The sequence below is a fragment of the Triticum aestivum genome, chromosome 3A (assembly GCF_018294505.1).
Source record: "Triticum aestivum cultivar Chinese Spring chromosome 3A, IWGSC CS RefSeq v2.1, whole genome shotgun sequence".
NCBI lineage: Eukaryota > Viridiplantae > Streptophyta > Magnoliopsida > Poales > Poaceae > Triticum > Triticum aestivum.
Genome location: NC_057800.1, coordinates 10258904 through 10269228, shown reverse-complemented (window position 1 = coordinate 10269228; position 10325 = coordinate 10258904).

Below are 10325 nucleotides of genomic sequence, written 5' to 3'. Positions count from 1 at the left end.
TTATTCCTCTAAGGATAATTTAGACCGCTATCTGGTGATCTACTCCTAGATTACCTTTGTTCCCTCTTGCCAGATATGTGGCAAGGCACACATCAGGTGCGGTACTCAGCATGGCATACCGTATAGAGCCTATGACAAAATCATAGGGGACGACCTTCGTCCTTCCTCTTTCTTCTGTCGTGGTCGAGCTTTAAGTCTTAACTTCATACCTTACAACTCAAGCAAGAACTCCTTCTTTGACTGATCCATCTTGAACACCTTCAAGATCATGTCAAGGTATGTGCTCATTTGAAAGTACCATTAAACGTTTTGATCTATCCTTATAGATCTTGATGCTCAATGTTCAAGTAGCTTTAATCCAGGCATTCCATTGAAAAACACTTTCCAAATAACCCCATATGCTTTCCAGAAATTCTACGTCATTCTGATCAACAATATGTCAACAACATATACCCATCAGAAATTCTATAGTTCTCCCACTCACTTCTTTGGAAATACAAGTTTCTCATAAACTTTGTATACACCCAAAATCTTTGATCATCTTATCAAAGCATACATTCCAACTCCGAGATGCTTACTCCAGTCCTCAGAAGGATTGCTGGGGCTTTGCATACTTATTAGCATCTTTCAGGATTGACAAAACCATCCGGTTGTATCACATACAACCTTTCCTCAAGAAAATCGTCGAGGAAACAATGGTTTTTGACATCCTATCTGCAAGATTTCATAAATAATGCAGTAATCGCTAATATAATTCCAACAGACTCTTAGCATCGCTACGAGTGAGAAAGTCTCATCGTAGTCAAATCCTTGAACTTGTCGGAAAACATCTTAACGACAAGTCGAGCTTTCTTAATGGTGATACTTACCATCATTGTCCGTCTTTCTTTTAAAATCCATCTGCACTCAACAGCCTTACGACCATCGAGCTGTTCCGCCAAAGTCTACACTTTGTTTTCATACATGGATCCTCTCTCGGATTTTATGGCCTCGAGCCATTTATCGGAATCCGGGCCCACCATCGCTTCTCCATAGCTCGTAGGTTCATTGTTGTCTAGCAACACGACTTCGAAGACAGGATTACGTACCACTCTGAAGTAGTACGCATCCTTGTCATCCCACGAGGTTTGGCAGTGACTTGATCTGAAGTTTCATGATCACTATCATAAGCTTACACTTCAATTGTTGTAGGTGCCACGAGAACAACTTCCTGTGCCCTGCCACACACTAGTTGAAGAGACGGTTCAATAACCTCATCAAGTCTCCACCATCCTCCCACTCAATTCTTTCGAGAGAAACTTTTCCTCGAGAAAGGACCCGATTCTAGAAACAATCCTTTATTGCTTTCGGATCTGAGACAGGAGGTGTACCCAACTGTTTTGGGTGTCCTATGAAGATGCATTTATCCGCTTTGGGTTCGAGCTTATCATCCTGAAACTTTTTCACATAAGCGTCGTAGCCCCAAACTTCTAAAAAATGATAGCTTAGGTTTCTCTAAACCACAGTTCATACGGTGTCATCTCATCAGAATTACGTGGTGCCCTATTTAAAGTGAATGTGGTTGTCTCTAATGCCTAACCCATAAACTATCGTGGTAATTCGATAAGAACATCATGGTATGCATCATATCCAATAGGGTGCAATTATGATGTTCGGACACACCATCACACTATGGTGTTCCAGGCTGTATTAGTTGTGAAACAATTTCCACAATGTCTTAATTCTGTGCCAAACTCGTAATTCAGATATTCATCTCTATGATCATATCATAGATCTTTTATCCTCTTGTCACGATGATCTTTCAACTTCACCTTGAAATTACTTGAACCTTTCAATAATTCAGACTCGTGATTCATCAAGTAAATATACTCAACATCTACTCAAGTCATCTGTGAAGTAAAACCATAACGATATCCACTACACGCCTCAGCACTCATTGGACTGCACACATCAAAATGTATTACTTCCAACAAGTTGCTTTCTAGTTCCATTTTACTAAAAACGAGGCTTTCAGTCATCTTGCCCATGTGGTATGATTTGCATGTCTCAAGTGATTCAAAATCAAGTGAGTCCAAACGGTCCATTTGCATGGAGTTTCTTCATGCATATACACCAATAGACATGGTTCACATGCCTCAAACTTTTCAAAAACGAGTGAGCCCAAAGATCCATCAACATGGAGCTTCTTCATGCGTTTTATACCGATATGACTTACGTGGCAGTGCCACAAGTAGGTGGTACTATCATTACTATCTTTTTGGCATGAACATGTGTATCACTACGATCGAGATTCAATGAACCATTCATTTTAGGTGCAAGACCATTGAAGGTATTATTCAAATAAACAGAGTAACCATTATTCTCTTTAAATGAATAACCGTATTGCGATAGACATAATCCAATCATGTCTATGCTCAACGCAAACACCAATCTCGATGGTAGAGGGAGCGTGCGATGCTTGATCATATCAACATTGGAAATACTTCCAACACATATCGTCAGCTCACCTTTAGCTAGTCTCCGTTTATTCCATAGCTTTTATTTCGAGTTACTAACACTTAGCAACCGAACCGGTATCTAATACCCTGGTGCTACTAGGAGTACTAGTAAAGTACACATCAACACAATGTATATCCAATATACTTCTATCGACCTTGCCAGCCTTCTCATCTACCAAGTATCTAGGGTAATTCTGCTCCAGTGGTTGTTCCCCTTATTACAGAAGCACTTAGTCTCGAGTTTGGGTTCAACCTTGGGTTTCTTCACTAGAGCAGCAGCTGAATTGCCGTTTCATGAAGTATCCCTTTGTTCCCTTGCCCTTCTTGAAACTAGTGGTTTCACCAACCATCAACAATTGATGCTCCTTCTTGATTTCTACTTTCGTGGTGTCAAACATCGCGAATATCTCAAGGATCATCATATATGTCCCTGATATATTATAGTTCATCACGAAGCTCTAGCAGCTTGGTGGTAATGAGTTCGGAGAAACATCACTATCTCATCTAGAAGATCAACTCCCACTCGATTCAAATGATTGTTGTACTCAGACAATCTGAGCACAAGCTCAACAATTGAGCTTTTCTCCCTTACTTTGCAGGCTAAGAAAATCGTCGGAGGTCTTATACCTCTTGACTTGGGCACGAGCCTGAAATCCCAATTTCAGCCCTCGAAACATCTCATATGTTTCGCGACGTTTCAAAACGTCTTTGGTGCCTCAACTCTAAACCGTTTAACTGAACTATCACGTAGTTATCAAAATGTGTATGTCAGATGTTCGCAACATCCACAGACAACGTTCGAGGTTCAGCACACTGAGCGGTGCATTAAGGACATAAGCCTTCTATGAAGCAATGAGGACAATCCTCAGTTTACGGACCTAGTCCGCATAATTGCTACTATCAACTTTCAACTAAATTTTCTCTAGGAACATAACTAAACAGTAGAACTGAAGCGCGAGCTACGACATAATTTGCGAAGACCTTTTGACTATGTTCAGGATAATTAAGTTCATCTTATGAACTCCCACTTAGATAGACATCCCTCTAGTCATCTAAGTGATTACATGATCCGAGTCAACTAGGCCGTGTCCGATCATCACGTGAGACGGACTAGTCAACATCGGTGAACATCTTCATGTTGATCGTATCTACCATACGTCTCATGCTCGACCTTTCGGTCTTCTATGTTCCGAGGCCATGTCTGTACACATGCTAGGCTCGTCAAGTCAACCTAAGTGTTTCGCGTGTGTAAATCTGTCTTACACCCGTTGTATGTGAACGTTAGAATCTATCACACCCGATCATCATGCGGTGCTTCGAAACAACAAACTGTCGCAACGGTGCACAGTTAGGGGGAACACTTTCTTGAAATTTTAATGAGGGATCATCTTATTTACTACCGTCGTTCTAAGCAAATAAGATGTATAAACATGATAAACATCACATGCAATCAAATAGTGACATGATATGGCCAATATCATATTGCTCCTTTAGATCTCCATCTTCGGGGCTCCATGATCATCAACGTCACCGGCATGACACCATGATCTCCATCATCATGATCTCCATCATCGTGTCTTCTTGAAGTTGTCTCGTCATCTATTACTTCTACTACTACAGCTAACGGTTAGCAATAAAGTAAAGTAATTACATGACGTTTATGTTGACACGCAGGTCATAAATAAATTAAGACAACTCCTATGGCTCCTGCCGGTTGTCATACTCATCGACATGCAAGTCGTGATTCCTATTACAAGAACATGATCAATCTCATACATCACATATATCATTCATCACATCCTTTGGCCATAACACATCACATAGCATACCCTGCAAAAACAAGTTAGACGTCCTCTAATTGTTGTTTGCATGTTTTACGTGGCTGCTATGGGTTTCTAGCAAGAACATTTCTTACCTACGCAAAAACCACAACGTGATATGCCAATTGCTATTTACCCTTCATAAGGACCCTTTTCATCGAATCTGATCCGACTAAAGTGGGAGAGACAGACACCCACCAGCCACCTAATGCAACTAGTGCATGTCAGTCGGTGGAACCGGTCTCACGTAAGCATACATGTAAGGTTGGTCCGGGCCGCTTCATCCCACGATGCCGCCGAATCAAGATAAGACTAGTAACGGCAAGTAAATTGACAAAATCAACGCCCACAACTACTTTGTGTTCTACTCGTGCATAGAAGCTACGGATAGACCTAGCTCATGATGCCAGTGTTGGGGAACGTAGCATAAATTCAAAATTTTCCTACGTGTCACCAAGATCTATCTATCGAGTCATCTAGCAACGAGGGAGGAGTGGATCTACATACCATTGTAGATCGCGCGCGGAAGCGTTCAAGAGAACGGGGTTGATGGAGTCGTACTCGTCGTGATCCAAATCACCGATGATCCTAGCGCCGAACGGACGGCACCTCCGCGTTCAACACACGTACGGAGCAGCGACGTCTCCTCCTTCTTGATCCAGCAAGGGGGGAGGAGAGGTTGATGGAGATCCAACAACACAACGGCGTGGTGGTGGAAGTAGCGGGATTCCAACAGGGCTTCGCCAAACGCTGCGGGAGGAGGGAGATGTGTCATGGGAGGGAGAGGGAGGCGCCAGGGCTTAGGTATGGTTGTCCTCCCTTCCCCCCACTATATATAGGGCCAAGGGAGAGGGGGAGGGTGCAGCCTTGCCCCTTCCTCCAAGGAAGGGTGCGGCCAAGGGGGGGAGGAGTCCATCCTCCCCAAGGCACCTCGGAGGTGCCTTCCCCCTTTAGGACTCTCCCTTTTCCTCTACTCTTGGCGCATGGGCCTCTTGGGGCTGGTGCCCTTGGCCCATATAGGCCAAGGCGCACCCCCTACAGCCCATGTGCCCCCCTGGGGCAGGTGGCCCCACCTGATGGACCCCCGGGACCCTTCCGGTGGTCCCGGTACAATACCGGTGACCCCGAAACTTGTCCCGATGGCCAAAATAGCACTTCCTATATATAATTCTTTACCTCCGGACCATTCCGGAACTCCTCATGACTTCCGGGATCTCATCCGGGACTCCGAACAACTTTTGGGTTACTGCATACTAATATCTCTATAACCCTAGCGTCACCGAACCTTAAGTGTGTAGACCCTACGGGTTCGGGAGACATGCAGACATGACCGAGATGACTCTCTGGTCAATAACCAACAGCGGGATCTGGATACCCATGTTGGCTCCCACATGTTCCACGATGATCTCATCGGATAAACCACGATGTCAAGGACTTAATCAATCCCGTATACAATTCCCTTTGTCTAGCGGTACGATACTTGCCCGAGATTCGATCATCGGTATCCTGATACCTTGTTCAATCTCGTTACCGGCAAGTCTCTTTACTCGTTCCGTAACACATCATCCCGTGATCAACTCCTTGATCACATTGTGCACATTATGATGATGTCCTACCGAGTGGGCCCAAAGATACCTCTCCGTTTACACGGAGTGACAAATCCCAGTCTCGATTCGTGCCAACCCAACAGACACTTTCGGAGATACCTGTAGTGTACCTTTATAGCCACCCAGTTACGTTGTGACGTTTGGCACACCCAAAGCACTCCTACGGTATCCGGGAGTTGCACAATCTCATGGTCTAAGGAAATGATACTTGACATTAGAAAAGCTTTAGCATACGAACTACATGATGTTTGTGCTAGGCTTAGGATTGGGTCTTGTCCATCACATCATTCTCCTAATGATGTGATCCCGTTATCAACAACATCCAATGTCCATGGTTAGGAATCCGTAACCATCTATTGATCAACGAGCTAGTCAACTAGAGGCTTACTAGGGACATGGTGTTGTCTATGTATCCACACATGTATTTGAGTTTCCTATCAATACAATTCTAGCATGGATAATAAAGGATTATCATGAACAAGGAAATATAATAATAATTAATTTATTATTGCCTCTAGGGCATATTTCCAACACTTACAACTTTGTAAACCAGTCTTTTTTACCAAGTCTGTTGCATATTTTTCTTGAGAGAGGTGAAGACCATCATTGTGTTGCTTTACCTCTATACCAAGAAAATAATGCAGATCTCCTAGATCCTTGAGGGCAAATTCTGTACTCAAATCTTTCAACAGTGCAGTTACACTAGTAGAAAAAGGGTCAAACGTGAAGCACAATAGTGCCGGTTTGAATTTCAGCCGGCACTAATGTGTACAATAGCACCGGTTCGTGGCGGCGATCAATAGCACCGGTTCGTGGCGAACCTTTAGTACCGGTTCATGCCACGAACCGGTACTAAAGAGGCTGTGTCAGCCTGCGGTCAGGCTATGGCCCCACCATCACCATTTAGTGTCGATTCGTACCACGAACCGGTACTAATGAGGTTATGGCAAGCTGTTTTTAGTCCCACCTCGCTCCCCTAACAAGCCTTTTACCACCTTAAATATGTTATTTCTCAAACTATCACAAGCACTTGGTCTTCATTGAACTCTATGTGTAGAATTTGTGGCCGCAATATGAGTCTTCATCGGTTTATAAATCGTTGATGACTCATATTGACAATTCAGATTGTACACACAAAGATCATTGATGATCAAAGTATTTTTGATGTTATAAGATCATATTGACAATTTAGACTGTAAAGAAATATAAGATCACATGATGTAAATGCTCTTATAATTTTTGCGTTTAGTATGCACCATTCAAAGTGACGCCATCAACTTTCAACCATTTCTGCCTTCATTTGCTATTTTTCATGCATTCAATGATTTGTTTTGAGAACTAAATGACCTGGAAATTGAAAAGCACTACAAATGAACTCTGAAAAAGTTGAAACTTGGCATGGTATCATCATTTCACCCACATAGATTGTTCAGAAAAGTAGAGAGGGTTACGGCAAAAACTGGATGCACTTCGTTTACAAACTGGACAATCTCTTTCGAAGTATTCAGGTTTCTGACGAAATTAAACTCATATGTTACAAAGGCATTTCATTTTTTAAAACTTATTACAACTCCAGACTTTTTGTGCATTCAGTATGCACCATTCATAGCGACGCCATCAACTTTCAACCATTTCTGCCTTCATTTGCTATTTTTCATGCATCCAATGATTTATTTTGAGAACTAAATGACCGAGAAATTGAAAAGACTACAAATGAACTCTGAAAAAGTTGAAACTTGGCATGGTATCATCATTTCATCCCACATAGATTGTTCAAAAAAGTAGAGAGGGTTACGGCAAAAACTGGATGCACTTCGTTTACAAACTGGACAATCTCTTTCAAAGTATTCAGGTTTCTGACGAAATTAAACTCATCTGTTACAAAGGCATTTCATTTTTTTAAACTTATTACAACTCCAGACTTTTTGTGCATTCAGTATGCACCATTCAAAGCGACGCCATCAACTTTCAACCATTTCTGCCTTCATTTGATATTTTTCATGCATTTAATGATTTGTTTTGAGCTAAATGACACTAAATTTTGTGCAGGCAGCGCACCACCTTTAGTACCGGTTGGTGGCTCCAACCGGTACTAAAGGGTGACCAGTACTACAGTTTCTTAGTAAGCTGTTTTTTAGTCCCACCTCGCCAAGAGAGAGGGACTAGGAGCGGTTTATAAGCCCTGAGTGCAGAGACGATGAAGAAGAGGCTCAATGCTCATGTTGCTTAGCTTCAAGCCTTCAGAAATATGGTAGATTGCACGGAGCTACGCGCAGTGCAGTTTACACAATTCCGAAAGGCTTTAAGCAAATTAACGAGCATTGCACCTTTTTTTTATTTTTAATAACTTATTACAACTCCGGACTTCTTTTGTTATGGCAAAAACTAATTGCACGTCGGCATTTCTTTTTTTAAAACTTTGGTTATAACTCCAGACTTTGACCATCAAGTTTTGCAGAAAAGAAAAAATAGGAGAAAAGAAAAAATAGCAGAAAAGAAAAAAACTATAGCTGAAAAGAAAAAAACTATATAAAAAAACTATATAAAAAAACTACTCAGAAATAAATAGAAGAAAATAAATATAGCAGAAAAGAAAAAACTACTCAGAAATAAATAGAAGAAAAAATAAAGCAGAAAAGAAAAAAAAAATATATTTGCTATTTTTCAATCGTTCACAAAATGACCGTGAAATTGAAAATCACTGCAAAATGAACTCTGAAAATGTTGAATTTTGGCAAACTAGATGAATAAAACTACTCACAAATAAATAGAAGAAAAAGAGTATAAAAAAATTGGGGCGCTGCCCTGTGGGCCTGCTAGGCCACAGGCGTGCAATTACAAGCCTTAAAGGCCCAGCAGACTCACAGGACAGCGCGCAGAGTTTAGACCCACAAGCCTGATATATAGAGGAGTTCAAAGAGGTAGCCGCGGCTGGGTTTATAAACCAGTGTGGCTGCCCTTCGCCCGGCGAGGTGGGACTAAACTTTGGGGTAGCAGCGCGAGGCCTTTAGTACCGGTTGGTGGCTCCAACCGGTACTGAAGACCACCCTTTAGTACCGGTTGGAGCCACCAACCGGTACTAAAGGCCTGCTCTTCCCGCCTCTCCAACCGGTACTAAAGGCCTCTTCTATATATACAACACTTACGAAAATTCAGTTAGATCTCCCCACTTCTTTCGTCTCCAACCTCTCGCGCGCCGCTCGACCCGTCCTCGCCGCCCGTCGCCCGTCGTCGCTGTCCCCGCCGCCGCCCGTCGTCGTCGCCGTCTCGCGCCGCCGCCCCGAACGCCGCGCCCCGCCGTCCGTCGTCGTCCCGCCGCGGTCCCGTACGTCTCTCGCTTTCGCGTATACCCGCCGCGCCGCCGTCCGTCGTCGTCGCACCAGGCCCGTATGCCGGCGCCCCCGCCCGTACGTACGCCGCCGCCCCCGCCCCGTACGCTGGCGCCCCCGCTCGTACGTACGGGGCGGCGGCGTACGGGGCCGCACACATACACATATACAGACACATATATACGTACACACACATACACACACATACACACACACACACACATTTTTTTACTTATTTTCTATTTTTTAGAAAAGTTAATTAGATGATCGAATGTTAGATTAATATCGAATGTTAGATGAATTAGCTAGATAGAAAATTGTCGAACTAGAGATTTGAACTAGTTGAATAATTAATATAACTAGTTTATTTTTAGTAAGAAAATTATCGAACTAGTTTATTTAGGTATATGAGATTTGAACTAGTTCAATAATTAATATAACTAGTTTATTTTTAGTAAGAAAATTGTGGAACTAGTTTATTTAGGTATATGAGATTTGAACTAGTTCAATAATTAATATAACTAGTTTATTTTGGTATATGAGATTTTGAACTAGTTCAATAATTAATATAACTAGTTTATTTTTAGTAAGAAAATTTAGGTATCTGAGATTTGATGATCTAATTAAAATATTATTTGTTAATGAGTTTTTCTGTTTATATAATTTTATATATATATTGAGTTTATATAAATGTTAGATTAATGTCGAATGTTAGATGAATTAGATAGAAAAGTTAAATATATAGTAATGTTAATTGTTAGAGATGAATATAGTTAGATATATTAATGTCAAATGTTAGATGAATATATATTTGGCTAGATATTAATTAATGTTAGATAGTAATAGGTGTTTAATGTTTCACCTATATGAACATAGGAAATGTCATCTGATGACGAAAAAGATTTCATTATGTGCGAACACTGTGAAGACCAGCGCGGCCTGTGCGACAGAAATTTCCTTGTTGATGGTAGGCGCTTCTGAAGGAAATATGCCCTGGTGGCAATAATAAAGTTATTATTTATTTCCTTATATCATGATAAATGTTTATTATTCATGCTAGAATTGTATTAA